Genomic DNA, 16,066 nt, shown 5'->3' with positions numbered 1-16,066 from the left:
GAATATTAAACGGAGTCCAAACGGAATAAAATCTTTGGAATGATTTTTTCCGTAACAGAAGATATGCGGGGAACTTGAGAACCAAGGCAAAGGACACCGGGGGAGGTCACAAGCCCCCTAGGCGCGGCCTGGGGGCGCCTAGCAAGCTTGTGGACCCCACGTGGCTCCTTTGCCCTACCTCTTCCGCCTATAAATTCCCTAAAAATCAGAAACCACGGGAGAGAGGCACAAAAATAATTTTCCGCCGCCGCAAGCTTCTGTCTCCGTAAGATCCCATCTGTGGACCGTTCTGGTGCCCTGCCGGAGGGAGGATTCGGACATGGAGGGCTTCTTCATCAACACCATTGCCTTCTCCGATGATGCGTGAGTAGTTCACCACAGACCTTCGGGTCCATAGCTAGTAACTAGATGGCTTGTTCTCTCTCTTGGATCTTCAATACAAAGTTCTCCATGATCTTCATGGAGATCTATCCGATGTAATCTTCTTTTGCGGTGTGTTTGTCGAGATCCGATGGATTGTGGATTTATGATCAAATTATCTATGATTATTATTTGAGTTTCCTCTGATCTCTTAAATGCATGATTTCGTATCCTTGTAATTCTCTTCGAGTTGTGGGTTTCGTTTGGCCAACTTGATCTATAATTCTTGCATTGGGAGAAGTGCTTGGTTTTGGGTTCATACCGTGCGGTGTCCTCACCCAGTGACACAAGGGGTAGCGAGGCACACATCGTGTTGTTGCCATCAAGGGTAAAAATACAGGGTTTATATCTATTGCATGAATTTATCCCTCTACATCATGTCATCTTGCTTAAGGCGTTACTGTGTTTGTTACGAACTCAATACACTAGATGCATGCTGGATAGCGGTCGATGTGTGGAGTAATAGTAGTAGATGCAGAAAGTATCGGTCTACTTGTCTCGGACGTGATGCCTATATGTATGATCATTGCCTTAGATATCATCATGACTTTGCGCGGTTCTATCAATTGCTCGACAGTAATTCGTTCTCCCATCATAATATTTCCTATCATGAGAGAAGCCTCTAGTGAACACCATGGCCCCCGGGTCTACTTCACTTCATATTTTCAGCTCTACACTTTCACTTTGTTGCACTTTCCGCCTTCAGATCTCACATTGCAATCAATCGTGAAGGGACTGACAACCCCTTTATAGCGTTGGGTGCAATTTTGTTTATTTTTGCGCAGGTACTTAGGAGACTTGCCTTGATACTCCTACTGGATTGATACCTTGGTTCTCAAACTGACGGAAATACTTACTTCTACTGTGTTGCATCACCCTTTCCTCTTCAAGGGAAAAACCAACGCAAGCTCAAGAGGTAGCAAGAAAAATTTCTAGCGCCGTTGCCGGGGAGTATCAAGTCAAGAATAGTCTTCCTTCAACGTGTCAATTTCTGGCACCGGGGACTATTCTAAGTGAAGCTTATCAAAGTAACTATCGCAAACTCATCTCTTGCATTTACTTTTTTTTGCCTCTCATTTTCCTCTTCCCCACTTCTGAAAAACAAAAAATTACAAAAATATTTGCATTTTTCGTTCGCCCTTTTCTTTTGCTTGCTTTCTGTTCGCTTGTGTGCTTGTCTACTTGCTGAAGTCACCATGGCTGAAAACACCAAACTTTGTGACTTCTCGAATACTAATAATAATGATTTTATTAGTACTCCGATTGCTCCCGCCACTAGTGCGGAATCATATGAAATCAATGCTCCTTTGCTGAATCTTGTTATGAAAGAGCAATTTTCTGGCCTTCCTAGTGAAGATGACGCATCCCATCTTAATACCTTCATAGTTATGCGATATGCAAAAGAAGAAAGATGTGGATAATGATGTGATTAAATTGAATCTATTTCCGTTCTCATTGCGAGATCAGGCAAAAACTTGGTTTTCGTCTTTACCCAAAAATAGAATTGATTCTTGGAACAAGTGTAAAGATGCTTATATATCCAAGTATTTTCCACCGGCTAAGATTATCTCTCTCCGTAATGATATCATGAAGTTTAAGCAACTAAATCATGAACATGTTGCACAATCTTGGGAGAGAATGAAATTGATGATTAGAAATTGTCCCGCTCATGGCTTGAGTCTTTGGATGATTATACAAATCTTCTATGTTGGTTTCAATTTTGCTAGTAATCCCTCTAATAACTTTGGCAATTCCTACAACAATGCTCATGGAAATTACAATAAATTACCCTCTGATCTAGAGAGTAATATTAAAGAGTTTATCAACTCGCAAAAGATTTTCAATGCGTCCATAGAAGAAAAACTGCTCAAAATTGATGACTTGGCTAGTACCGTTGATAGAATGTCTCTTGATATTGATGCTCTGAAATTGAGATGTGCTCCTCCCAAGATCAATATGGATGAAACTCTAAAAGCTATGCATGTTTCCATGAATGAGAGTAAAGAAAGAACCGCCCAAATTCGTGCTAGACATGGATGGCTTAAAAAGGCGTGTTCGCATGATGAGAATCGCGAAGATCTTAAAGTGCTTGGTGTGACTCCCATTGAATCCTTGTTTTCTAATGTCAAACTTAATGGGGTTGGGTATGAATCCACTTTGGTTGAAAAACACCCCAATGATTCGGAGTCTATCTATCTTGATGCTAAAACCATTGAAAGTGGAGTAGAGAATATGCTTTACAACCTTATGGTGTGATTGCTTCAGTGTTGCTTGGAAACGTGCACACATGCAAACACTAAGCATAATATTTGTCCTAGATGCACATAGGTACGACAAGGAGCCAATCATGGAGTGATATACCTTCTGATCAAAATCTTTACCATTTTCATCAGTGGAGAGGTGGCCATTTGTTGGTGTAGGAATCTTGATGCCTTTGCAATCTTGCATGTCGAATTTGTCCAAGGCACACTTGAGGTATTTATGTTGAGATATGAAGATGCCATTGCATTGTTGACAAATTTGAAGACCTTGGAAGAATTTAAACTCGCCCACCATGAACATTTGATATTCCTAACTCACCGTAAAGACAAATTCATCACTTTAATGTTTGTCAGTACAACCAAAGATGGTATCGTGTACGTATATTTGACACACGAATAGTTCATCATCATAAGATTTTGTGAAAGGAATTGGATCTAGTGAACGAGGTTTGAAACCTTTCTTCATGAGGAATTCCTTCAATGTGTCATACCATGCCCGTGGGGCCCTCTTGAGGCCCTTGAGATCCTTGTTGAGTCTCAAGACAGTATGAGGATGCTTTAGGTTTGTGCTACAAGACGAGCCTTATTTATCAACACCTGACCATTTTCGGTTTTCTTGTTATGGTAGATCCGCTTGGTACCGATGATATTGTGCTTGTGAGGATCAGGCCGCTTGACAAGTTCCCACACATTTTTGAGCTTGAATAGATGTAATTCCTCTTGCATTGCTTGAATCCACTCAGGCTCCATAAAGGCTTCATCAACCTTTGAAGGTTCTGTGTAGACACAAAAGAAAAGTGTCCACAAAAGTTAGTTAAATGTGAAGCTTTTGAGCGCATAAGGGGACCCGGTGCATTGATATCCTCGAGGATTTTGTCAATCTGCACTTCAATTGCCACCCTAGGATGAGCAGGTTGATGACTTTGTTGGGGTTGAGGATATCCATCAGCATCGATTTCCTTAGGTGCACCAGTATGAATTTCTTCATTGTTCGGGATGACCTTCACAGCAGTCATAGGTTCTTGGAATATTTATGGAATATTTATGATTTTTTATGGAATATTTATGATTTGTGGGAAGAAGAATCAACATGAAACGATGCCCGAGGGGGTCACAAGCCCAGGAGGCGCGGCCCCCCTAGGGCGCGGCTGGCACGCTTATGCCAAATCCCTAGGGCGGTTGGGGCCCTTCTTTCGCCGTAAGAAAGATAATATCCAGAAGAAAATCGTGTTAAAAGGACACCTCAATTGGAGTTACGGATCTCCGGGAATTTAAGAAACGTTGAAAGGCAGAATCTGGGAGCGCAGAAATAGAAGGACACAGAGAGAGATCCAATCTCGGAGGGGCTCTCGCCCCTCCGCCGCCATGGAGACCATGGACCAGAGGGGAAACCCTTCTCCCATCTAGGGAGGAGGTCAAGGAAGAAGAATAAGAAGGGGGGCTCTCTCCCGGCGGCGCCGGAACGCTGCCCGAGACATCATCGTGTGACGACGATCTACACCAACACCTCCGTAATCTTCAACAACACCTCAATCACCTTCCCCCATCTATATTCAGCGGTCTACTCTCCCGCAATCCGTTGTACTTTCTACTTGAACATGGTGCTTTAAGGTTCATATTATTATCCAATGATGTGTTGCCATCCTATGATGTCTGAGTAGATTTTCGTTGTCCTATCGGTGATTGATGAATTGCTATGATTGGTTTAATTTTCTTGTGGTTATGTTGCTGTCCTTTGGTGCCCATCATATGAGCGCGCGCGTGTATCACACCATAGGGTTAGTAGTATGTTGATAGGACTATGTATTGGAGGGCAAGGGTGACAGAAGATTCAGCCTAGCATAGAAATTGATGCATACGGGATTGAAGGGGGACCAATATATCTTATTGCTATGGTTGGATTTTACCTTAATGAACGTTAGTAGTTGTGGATGCTTGCTAATAGTTCCAATCATAAGTGCATAGAATTCCAAGTAAGGGATGACATGCTAGCAGTGGCCTCTCCCACATAAAACTTGCTATCGGTCTAGTAACGTAGTCAATTGCTTAGGGACAATTCCGCAACTACTACCACCACTTTTCCACACTCGTCAAACTAATGTAATTGTTTCTTTATCTAGCAGCCCCTAGTTCTTATTTACGCGTTCTTTCTTTTCTTGCAAACCTATCCTATCACTCCTACAAAGTACTTCTAGTTTCATACTTGTTCTAGGTAAAGCGAACGTAAAGTGTGCGTAGAGTTGTATCGGTGGTCGATAGAACTTGAGGGAATATTTGTCCTACCTTTAGCTCCTCGTTGGGTTCGACACTCTTACTTATCGAGAAAGGCTACAATTGATCCCCTATACTTGTGGGTTATCAAGACCTTTTTCTGGGGCCATTGCCGGGGAGCAACAGCGTGGGGTGAATATTCTCGTGTGTGCTTGCTTGCGTTATCACGAAGTAGATTTATTTGCTGTTCTAAGTTGTTCCCTATCTTTAGTTATGGATATGAAACACGAAATACCAAATAAATTAGGTGTACTTGCTACTCATGGTGATTGGGAACCTCCTAAAACCCTCGATGCTCGTTATGTGGAAATATTATGCACTTCTTTAATAATCCTGAGAAAACCCCATTAAATTATATAATGGGATACAAGTTGGATCAACGTGAATACTTTAGGGATTATCGCTTGACTCAAAAAGGGAAACTATTATGGGATCAAATTCATATGTTGAAATGGTATGCTTGGGAGCTATGCTCGAGATATGATATTACTTGTTGCTCTAGGATGAAGGCTAAACACCTTCCCTTTTCTTGTAAATTTAATGCTAATGAAACATTGGCTTCTTATGCTAATGGTATATATGATTACTATGATGTGGAACAAATAGAAGAGTTTGTTGCTTTTATGGGAAATATCCCTTTTTGATGAACTTGATGCTTGCTATGCTTGTGGCCATGATGCCAATATGAAGGATGCTTATGAAGATGAACTTGCTATAGTTCCTTATGTTAAACATGAAATTGTTGCTATCTTACCCACTTATGATAGTCCTATTATCTTTTTGAACTCTCCCAACTACACTATATCGGAGAAGTTTGCTCTTATTAGGGATTACATAGATGGGTTGCCTTCTACTATTACACATGATGCTTTTGATGAATATAATATGCATGTGCTTTCTGCTCCTACTTGCAATTATTATGAGAGAGGAACTACATCTCCACCTCTCTATGTTTCCAATATGATAAAATTGCAAGAAACTGCTTATGTTGTGTATTGGCCTTTACTTGATGTGCATGAATTGTTCTTTTATGACATGCAAATGCATAGGAAGAGAGTTAGACTTCGTCATTGCATGATATATGTTACCTTGTGCTCACTACTAAATTACAAATCATTGTTAATTAAAATTGGCTTTGATATACCTTGGGATCCGAGTGGATCCATTACTTGAGCACTTTATGCCTAGCTTAGTGGCTTTAAAGAAAGCGTTGCCTGGGAGACAACCCGGAAGTTTTAGAGAGTCATTTATTTCTCTTGATTGCTTTTATATAGTTTAAAAACAAAAAAATATAGAGGGGAACTTAAAACTTTTTCAAAAATAGAAGCGATTGAAAGGTGATGCATTGCGGAAGTGAGGGTCCACCTCGAACACTTGTGTTCACGCTCATAGAAACAATGTAGAATTTTTCATGGAAGTTTCTCGCAAAAATAATTATCCCCTTGTACAATTCCATTGTATTATAAAAATAATGTGCCAAGTAAAGCCTTTATGATTAGTTTGGGTGATAGTTGTTTGATCATGCTGAAAAAGAAAGAAACTTTGTGCTCACGAAATTATTTTTAATTCCTATCCAGAAAGAGCTTTTCAGTTGATTAGTTTTGCTGCTGATTGATATGCAAATTTCCCTAATTGTCACAATTTTTCAGAATTGTTGGAGTATCAGAAATATGGTATGTGTTCAATTACTACAAACTGTTCTGTTTTTGACAGATTCTGTTTTCTATGCATTGTTCTCTTATTTTGATGAATCTATGGGTAATATCGGGGGGTATGAACCATGGTGAAGTTGGATTGTAGTAGATATAATGCTAATATGAATTTGGAATGAGTTCACAACAGTTCTTAAAGTGGTGATTTACTTTATTATACTAACGGATCTCACGAAGGTTTTGTTGAGTTTTGTGTGATTGAAGTCTTCAAGTTTTGGGTGAGACCATGATGGATGAAGGAATAAGGAGAGGCAAGAGCCTAAGCTTGGGGATGCCCGAGGCACCCCAAGGTAATATTCAAGGAAGAGTCAAGCGTCTAAGCTTGGGGATGCCCCGGAAGGCATCCCCTCTTTCGTCTACAATCTATCGGTAATTTTACTCGGAGCTATATTTTTATTCGCCACATGATATGTGCAAATGCTTGGAGCGTCTTTTGTGTTTAATTTTCCTTTTTATTTTATGCACCATGCTGGTATGAGATAGTCCTTGGTTTATTTATAGAATGCTCTTTGCACTTCACTTATATCTTTTGAGTATAGCTTTATAGAATGCTTCATGTGCTTTAGTTATATCATTTGAAGTTTGGATTGCCTGTTTCCCTACACATAGAAAACCGCCATTTGTAGAATGCTATTTTGCTTCACTTATATTTGTTAGAGCGGGGCATATCTTTTGTAGAAAGAACTAAACTCTCATGCTTCACTTATACCTATTTAGAGAGTTAACATGAGTTGGTCATTCACATGGTTAGTCATAAAATCCTACATAAAACTTGTAGATCACTGAATATGATATGTTTGATTCCTTGCAATAGTTTTGCGACATGAAGATGTGATATTAGAGTAATGATAGTGAGTAATTGTGTATTCGTAGAAATACTTGTGTTAAGGTTTGTGATTCCCGTAGCATGCATGTATGGTGAACCGTTATGTGGCGAAGTCGGAGCATGATTTATTTATTGATTGTCATCCTTTGTGTGGAAGTCGGGATCGCGCGATGGTTAACTCCTACCAACCCTTACCCTGGAGCATGCATGTAGTACCTTGTTTCGATGACTAATAGACTTTTGCAATAAGTATGTGAGTTCTTTATGACTAATGTTGAGTCCATGGATTATACGCACTCTCACCCTTCCACCATTGCTAGCCTCTCTAGTACCGCGCAACTTTCGCCGGTGCATTACACCCACGATATACCCTTCCTCAAAACAGCCACCATACCTACCTATTATGGCATTTCCATAGCCATTCCGAGATATATTTCGATGCAACTTCCATCGTTCCGTTTATTATGACACGCACCATCATTGTCATATTGCTTTGCATGATCGTAAGACAGCTAGCATGATGTTTTCATGGCTTGTCCGTTTTTTGATGTCATTGCTACGCTAGATCATTGCACATACCAGTACACCACCGGAGGCATTCGTATAGAGTCATATTTTGTTCTAAATATCGAGTTGTAAGTAAATAAAAGTGTGATGATCATCATTATTAGAGCATTGTCCCATTTGAGGAAGTAATAAAAGAGGCCAACGAAGTCCAAATAAAAAAAAGAGGCCAAAGAAGCCCACCAAAAAAAGAGAAGAATAAAAAATTTAGAGAAAAGAGAGAATGGACAATGCTACTATCCTTTACCACACTTGTCCTTCAAAGTAGCAGCATGATCTTCATGATAGAGAGTCTCCTATGTTGTCACTTTCATATACTAGTGGGAAACTATCATTATAGAACTTGGCTTGTATATTCCAATGATGGGCTTCCTCAAATTGCCCTAGGTATTCGTGAGCAAGTGAGTTGGATGCACACCCACTAGTTTCTTTTTGAACTTTCATACACTTATAGCTCTTGTGCATTTGTTGCATGGAAATCCCTACTTACTCACATTGATATCTATTGATGGGCATCTCCATAGCCCGTTGATATGCCTAGTTGATGTGAGACTATCTCCTCCTTTTTGTCTTCTGCACAACCACCATATTCTATTCCACCTATAGTGTTATGTCCATGGCTCACGCTCATGTATTGCATGAGATTTGGAAAAGTTTGAGAACACTAAAGTATGAAACAATTGCTTGGCTAAAACCGGGGTTGTGCATGATTTAAATACGTTGTGTGGGGAAGATGGAGCATAGCCAGACTATATGATTTTGTAGGGATAACTTTCTTTGGCCATGATATTTTGAGAAGACGTGATTGCTTGTTAGTATGATTGAAATATTGTTCTCTTTATGTCAAATGATAGACTATTGCTTCGAATCACTCATGTTTTAGTATTCATGCCATGATTAGATTATATGATCAAGATTATGCTAGGTAGCATTCCACATCAAAAATTATCTTTTTTATCATTTACCTACTCGAGGACGAGCAGGAATTAAGCTTGGGGATGCTGATACGTCTCCATCGTATCTATAATTTTTGATTGTTTCATGCCAATATTCTACAACTTTCATATACTTTTGGCAACTTTTTATACTATTTTTGGGACTAACATATTGATCCAGTGCCCAGTGCCAGTTCCTGTTTGTTGCATGTTTTTTATTACGCAGAATATCAATGCCAAACGAAGTCCAAACGCAATAAAAAACCTACGGTGATTTTTTATGGAATATTTATGATTTTTGGGAAGAAGAATCAACGCGAAACGATGCCCGAGAGGGTCACAAGGCGAGGAGGCGCCCCCCTAGGGTGTGGCAGGCAGGCTTGTGACCAATCCCTAAGGCGGTTGGGGCCCTTATTTCACCGCAAGAAAGACAATATCTGGAAGAAAATCGTGTTAAAAGGACACCTCAATCGGAGTTACGGAACTCCGGGAATTTAAGAAACGGTGAAAGGCAGAATCTGGGAGCGCAGAAATAGAAGGACACACAGAGAGAGGTCCAATATCGGAGGGGCTCTCGCCCCTCCGCCGCCATGGAGACCATGGACTAGAGGGGAAACCCTTATACCATCTAGGGAGGAGGTCAAGGAAGAAGAAGAAGAAGTGGAGCTCTCTCCCCCTCTCTCCCGGCGGTGCCGGAACGACGCCCGGGACATCATCGTGTGACGACGATCTACACTAACACCTCCGCCATCTTCACCAACACCTCCATCACCTTCCCCCATCTATATTAAGCGGTCCACTCTCCCGCAACCCGTTGTACCCTCTACTTGAACATGGTTTTTTATGCTTCATATTATTATCCAATGATGTGTTGCCATCCTATGATGTTTGAGTAGATTTTCGTTGTCCTATCGGTGATTGATGAATTGCTATGATTGGTTTAATTTGCTTTTGGTTATGTTGCTGTCCTTTGGTGCCCATCATATGAGCGCGCGCGTGGATCACACCATAGGGGTAGTAGTATGTTGATAGGACTATGTATTGGAGGGCAAGGGTGATAGAAGCTTCAGCCTAGCATATAAATTGATGCATACGGGATGGAAGGGGGACCAATATATCTTATTGCTATGGTTGGGCTTTACCTTAATGAACGTTAGTAGTTGCAGATGCTTGCTAATAGTTCCAATCATAAGTGCATAGAATTCCAAGTAAGGGATGACATGCTAGCAGTGGCCTCTCCCACATAAAACTTGCTATCGATCTAGTAACGTAGTCAATTGCTTAGGGACAATTCCGCAACTCCTACCACCACTTTTCCACACTCGTCAAACTAACGTAATTGTTTCTTTATCTAGCAACCCCTAGTTCTTATTTACGTGTTCTTTCTTTTCTTGCAAACCTATCCTATCACTCCTACAAAGTACTTCTAGTTTCATACTTCATCTAGGTAAAGCGAACGTAAAGTGTGAGTAGAGTTGTATCGGTGGTCGATAGAACTTGAGGGAAATTTTTTTTTGACCGGCTACTGTAGGGAATCACCCCACAATCTTTTCTATTAATTCTATAAAAAGAGTTTGTATGTACAAGGGAGGGGAAGAATATACAAAAAATAGAAGTGAGGGGAGGGGGTGTATGAGATACAAACCTCAAGGAGGTAAAAATGCTATCCACCTAAGGAGATCATCCCTAAAACTAGGTTTAATCCTGTGACCTAGGAGAGAAATATCATGAATAAAGCTAGACCTCCACTTTCTGAACCTGGGTTGCTGATGATGGAAAACTTTGGCATTTCTCACACTCCATATGTTCCAGCAAGCAATGAAGACAACTTCAGGGAAGAAGGGATGATGAAAGTCTCTTCTTGCAGCTAAAGTAGTAGTCCACATGGAATTTTCCTGCCATGATATCTGAAGATAATTCTAGATCCTGGTACTGAAAAGACAGTTGAAGAACAGATGAACTTTGTCCTCCTTGGTCCTGGCATGGCATAGAACACATAGATTTGAATCAGACACATTCTAGTGATGCCTCTCCAGCATATCTTGAGTGTTTAGTCTGTCCATGATCAACAACCAGGCAAACATATTAATTTTCATAGTGCAGCAGCTCTTCTAGATACAGCTGAGCAAGGGGTTTGGTGTGATGGGTTGGTGGATATGGAGATAATACTTCTTGGCAGTGTAAGCTTTAGAATCTTTACTCCAGAGCCAGACATCATCAGCATTTTGGTTTATAGCAATGTCCTGAAGCAGAGTGTTGACAGTATCTAGTTCTCGATAGGCTTATTCAGAGAGAGGTAAGTGGAACATGGAAAGCATACCGTTCGCTTGGAAAGCATCGAAAACTTCCTCAGCAGTGCAAAAAGAATCAATAACAAAAGAGAACAGTCTCTGGAACCTAGAAGCCAGAGGTCTGATAGAATCTCCAATCAACCACGAATCAGACCAAAACAAGAATGTATCACCTCTATTGGGTTTAACATATGTCACAGTTCTGAAATTATCCAAATGCTTGCAGATGTCTTTCCACCAAAAGGAACCACAGAGTGAGGTACCTTGGGGAACTGTGTTATGGTAGTATGTGTTCCAAATTAGCTTGACCCAGGGTATATCAGCTTTGTTCAGGAATTTGTCTACATGTTTGAGTAGCAGGGCCTCATTCTGGACAGCAAGTTTCATGATCCCCAACCCACCCTTCATCTTAGGTCTGCATACAAGGTCCCGGGCAGCAAGAGAGGGGGCATGATCTTGACCATTCTTTCTCCATAAACATTGTCGTTGGATCCGCTCTAGCTGCTTAAGGATCCCTGGAGGAACATCTAAGCTGCAGAGAAAGAAGATAGGGACTGAAGACAGAGCTGAGTTCAAATATTGTAAACGGCCCCCTTGAGCCAGGAAGGAAGAACTAGCACTAAGTCTTCTTTCCATATTATCCACTAAGGGCATGAGATCAATTATCCTTGGTTTGGTTGTTCCTACAGGTAAACCAAGATAGGTGAATGGCAAGGAACCCACCTTGCAACCAATAGCATTAGCTAACCTTTGGAGTTGTCCTTGATCTATGTTGATGGGGAGCAGAGAAGACTTGTGATAATTCACCTGAAGACCAGTGGATTGGGAGAAGAGAAGTAGCATTTTTTGAATTCAAGCAACTGAGATTCTTCTGCAGGTAGAATGATGAGAGTATCATCAGCATACTGTACTATGGGGAAGTCTCTGTCATGGCAGGGAATTGGCAATTGAATGAGGCCATCCTCCAAGAGCTTATTGACCAAAGTTTGAAGCAAATCTGCAGCAATTGCAAAGAGAAGAGGGGACATGGTGTCTCCCTGTCTGACCCCTTCCTTACACATGAACTTCCTTCCAGGAACTCCATTTAGAAGTACAGAGGAGGAGCCAGAAGTGAGCATTTGTTGCACCCATAGGAGCCATCTATCATTAAAACCCTTATATCTGAGAATCTATAAAATGAACTCATGTTCCGTAGAATCAAAAGCCTTTTCAAAATCTAGTTTGAGGATGACAGTAGGTTGCTTGGATTGATGACATTGGTGCAAATACTCTAGTGTCCAGCCCACACAATCTTGGATGGTTCTGGATTTGATAAAGCCATACTAATTTTTGTGTATCGATTTCATAACTTGCAGTTGCAGTCTGTTGGCCACCATTTTAGACAAAAAATTAAGTCCCATCCGTGTGAGAGAGATAGGCCTAAAATCACCAACCTGCTCAGGGGAGCTCTTCTTGGGTATCAAAGTTATATAGGATGAGTTCATGTTTTCAAGCTTGGCAATGCCAGCATGGAAATCACCTGCAAGTTGATAAAATTCAGGGCAGATTAGAGACCAGCATTTATTGAAAAATAGGCCATTGAAGCCATTAGGACCAGGGGCCTTGTCAGTGGGCATTTCTTGCACTGTGTGATCCATTTCTAACTTGGTAAAAGGTTCTGTTAGCACATCCAGCCCATCCACCTTCTGAATTAGGGACTGTAGGTCAAAAGCCATATTAATACCCTGAGAGGAGCCCATCCTATCCTTGAGAGAAGTCCAGAAACATCCAGCAATTTGCTCATGGTCAGAGATGATAGAACCATCATTCAGCTTAAGAGATGAAATGGAATTTTTTCTATATCTTTCAGTTGCCATGGCATGGAAAAATTTAGTGTTCTCTTCTCCAACTTTGATGAAACGAATTGTAGCTCTTTTTTCCAGTAAAGGAACTGCAGGTGCAAGAGATGATCCAAATGCAACTTTACAATCACCCTGATATTAGCTTCAGGTCTGTATAGGGGTCTTAGCTCTTCCAGATCATCAAGGCAAAGCACAACCTGGTTGCATGTCGGGACCCCGATCCTAAGCCATAGGAATCCAGCCTGTAACACATCGCATCCCTTTGTGGTCTCACGCACGGTTAACTCCACGGCTGCAGCCTTACCTTTGCCGGGACCGTTTGCGTCTTTTGACTCACGTATGCGATAGTGTCGCTAGCAATCCAATGTCAAAGAACCCGGATCGACATGTCTATTCATAAACCAGAGTGGCAGTACCGCACAAGGACAGGCATACATGACCCAACAAAGCAGGTGTCGGTCATCAGCGAATGTAGACGAGTCGTAGCAAGCTACAAGGACTCCATTACATCGCGTGACATTTCCCCAAAGGGGACAGACACAGCAGCTAAGAAGGACACATGCCGGTCAACCAATGTGTCCGGAGCAGTAGCGAACTACCAAGGCTCGTTGGATCACAAAGGGGCATTTCCTTGTAAGGAGTGCTACTAAAGTTCACGACTAGGTATTCGAACCCCATACATATCAAGTAAGACACACGTACGCATGGCATACCGATATGTATAGATACATCGATGGCATCACAACATAACCATAAACATACAAGCTTTATTTAAGAGGCTCGGAAGAGCCACACACATAATATTACACATTAAGGGTCTCACGACCCATAATAGCAGTCATACGATACAAGCCAGCGGAAGAGTTATAAACTGTCTGGGTACAGACAGGGCAACTAGAAGGCACGTGGCCTGACTATACTACAGAGCCAACGTAGGGCCAGATCGTAGCTGGGACACCAGCTACTCGTCGTCGTCGATGTCTACGAAGAACCCTCCATTAGGGTAATTAGCAACCTCTGCAACGTTTATTAAGCAAACATGAGTACGAAGGTACTCAGCAAGACTTTAGGATGACTAACTACTCATGCAAGGTATCAAAAGGTATTGTGGGGTTTCATGCGGGAAGCCAGCATTTGACTCGTGGCTAGACAACTTGCATTTTTTTTAAATAATTTTGACAACTTGATTTCTCGCACACGAGTCCACTAACACCACAACAATACACTATCGTGGAATCATTCCGTCTCCATACCGAAATGCCGTCCACGACACTCACGCTTATCTTGGCAATTTTATGAGTAGCCATTGAAGTTATCTATGAACAACATATGTCTCCAAGTAGTCCATATCCGCGGACGCGGCTATTCGAATAGATCATAACCCTGCAGGGGTGTACTTCGTCACACACGCTCTCGCCACTTATCGCCATGTGCACGTCATGCACCTCGGCAACCTTCAAGCAGAAGCCCAGCGAGGGAGTCGGCCACGAACGTTAACCACACTAGTACCTAGTCCAGGTTTATCGCCTATCTGAGAGTAACCCGTACGGAAGTCCGGCCGAGGTTTCTGCCATGGCCTCAAACGATGTGCGCAGGGTTCCCAAGCCCACCATCCGGGTGCCACTTGGTACACCGTGCCACTGCCTACCGCATCACGGTCCACCTCTCAGGTCAGCACCATGCACGGCCTCCAGCATTACTATAAACACCAGAAACTACTTGCAACTCCTGGACCGAGTACTACGCGATTAATAGGCCGAGCGGGGTCATATTTCAGGGCCCAGCATGTGGTAGTATCTAGTCTTGGAATACATACACGGAACTCAGTTCCTAAGGGCGGTTCCAATGAAACAACCCGCCATGTACTCCTACACAGCCTTTCACCGGTACCTTTACCAAATCAAGTTCAACACACAACCTTTGCTCACCAAACACATTCCACAATTCTGTTCATCTCCCAGATGACAGACCATACACAACTCTAAGCATAGCATGCATAGCAGGATAAGGCACATCATAGCTCAAGCAACTACCAGGTATGCTAGGTTGCAAGGTTCGGCTATTTACTCTGACAAGGTTAAGTCATGCAAAGGAAGTGGGTTCAACTATCGTGGCAAAAGCAGTTGAAGCATTTGATCTTAAATGCAATAAATAGGTGCTGGAGCAAGAACATGGGAGTTATCGGGATGATCAAAGGGGTTGCTTGCCTTGTTGCTCAGAGGAGGAACGATATCCGCCAGACGGATATTCGGAGGAATCCGGGGGTGCGGAGCCTACCGAAATGAATGGCAACATTCAACAACAATCATATGCACTCAAAATGATGCATGAGCATGGAATGAGAATGCAAAGTGATAAGTTATTATTTTCAACATGTATTAGGTTTAGAGTTGATTTGAATCACATTCGAATAGCAATTCAAACGGGGTATTCTCGAATACCGATTTAATTGATTCGACCTGATGCTCAGATCAACTTGATGTTAGCATGCATGAAAATGTCATGTTATGGTACTGATTTGTAATTAGGGCAGTGTGTGATCATTGCATTCATAATGAAATTTGAATAATTTTCCAAATTCCATTTAAAAAGTAATTATAAGAATTGAATTATTCCTTATTCCACAATTTAGGGTTCTGCAACTTTTTCAAACATGGTTGAAAATAGCATAATCAGAATCCTTGAATTTTTCTGATACTTTTTCATATATAAATTATTTTCATTGGAGTTACAGATTAATTTCTATGATTTTTACAAGTTTTAGCAATTTCCTGGAATTAATTTTATACTGGAAATTCTAATTATTGCATCAGACTGACGTCAGCAGGTCAGCCGACCTGTTCAGGTCAAACCTGACAGGGGGGCCCCACTGGTCAGCCTCTCTGGGACTAATCCCGCGCTGACCAGCCCTAATTGTGGTTTGACTTGGCCTTGGGCCCACTTGT

This window comes from Hordeum vulgare, chromosome 7H (genome assembly GCF_904849725.1).
Source record: "Hordeum vulgare subsp. vulgare chromosome 7H, MorexV3_pseudomolecules_assembly, whole genome shotgun sequence".
Classification (NCBI taxonomy): domain Eukaryota; kingdom Viridiplantae; phylum Streptophyta; class Magnoliopsida; order Poales; family Poaceae; genus Hordeum; species Hordeum vulgare.
Note: the sequence above shows the minus strand (reverse complement) of the source record.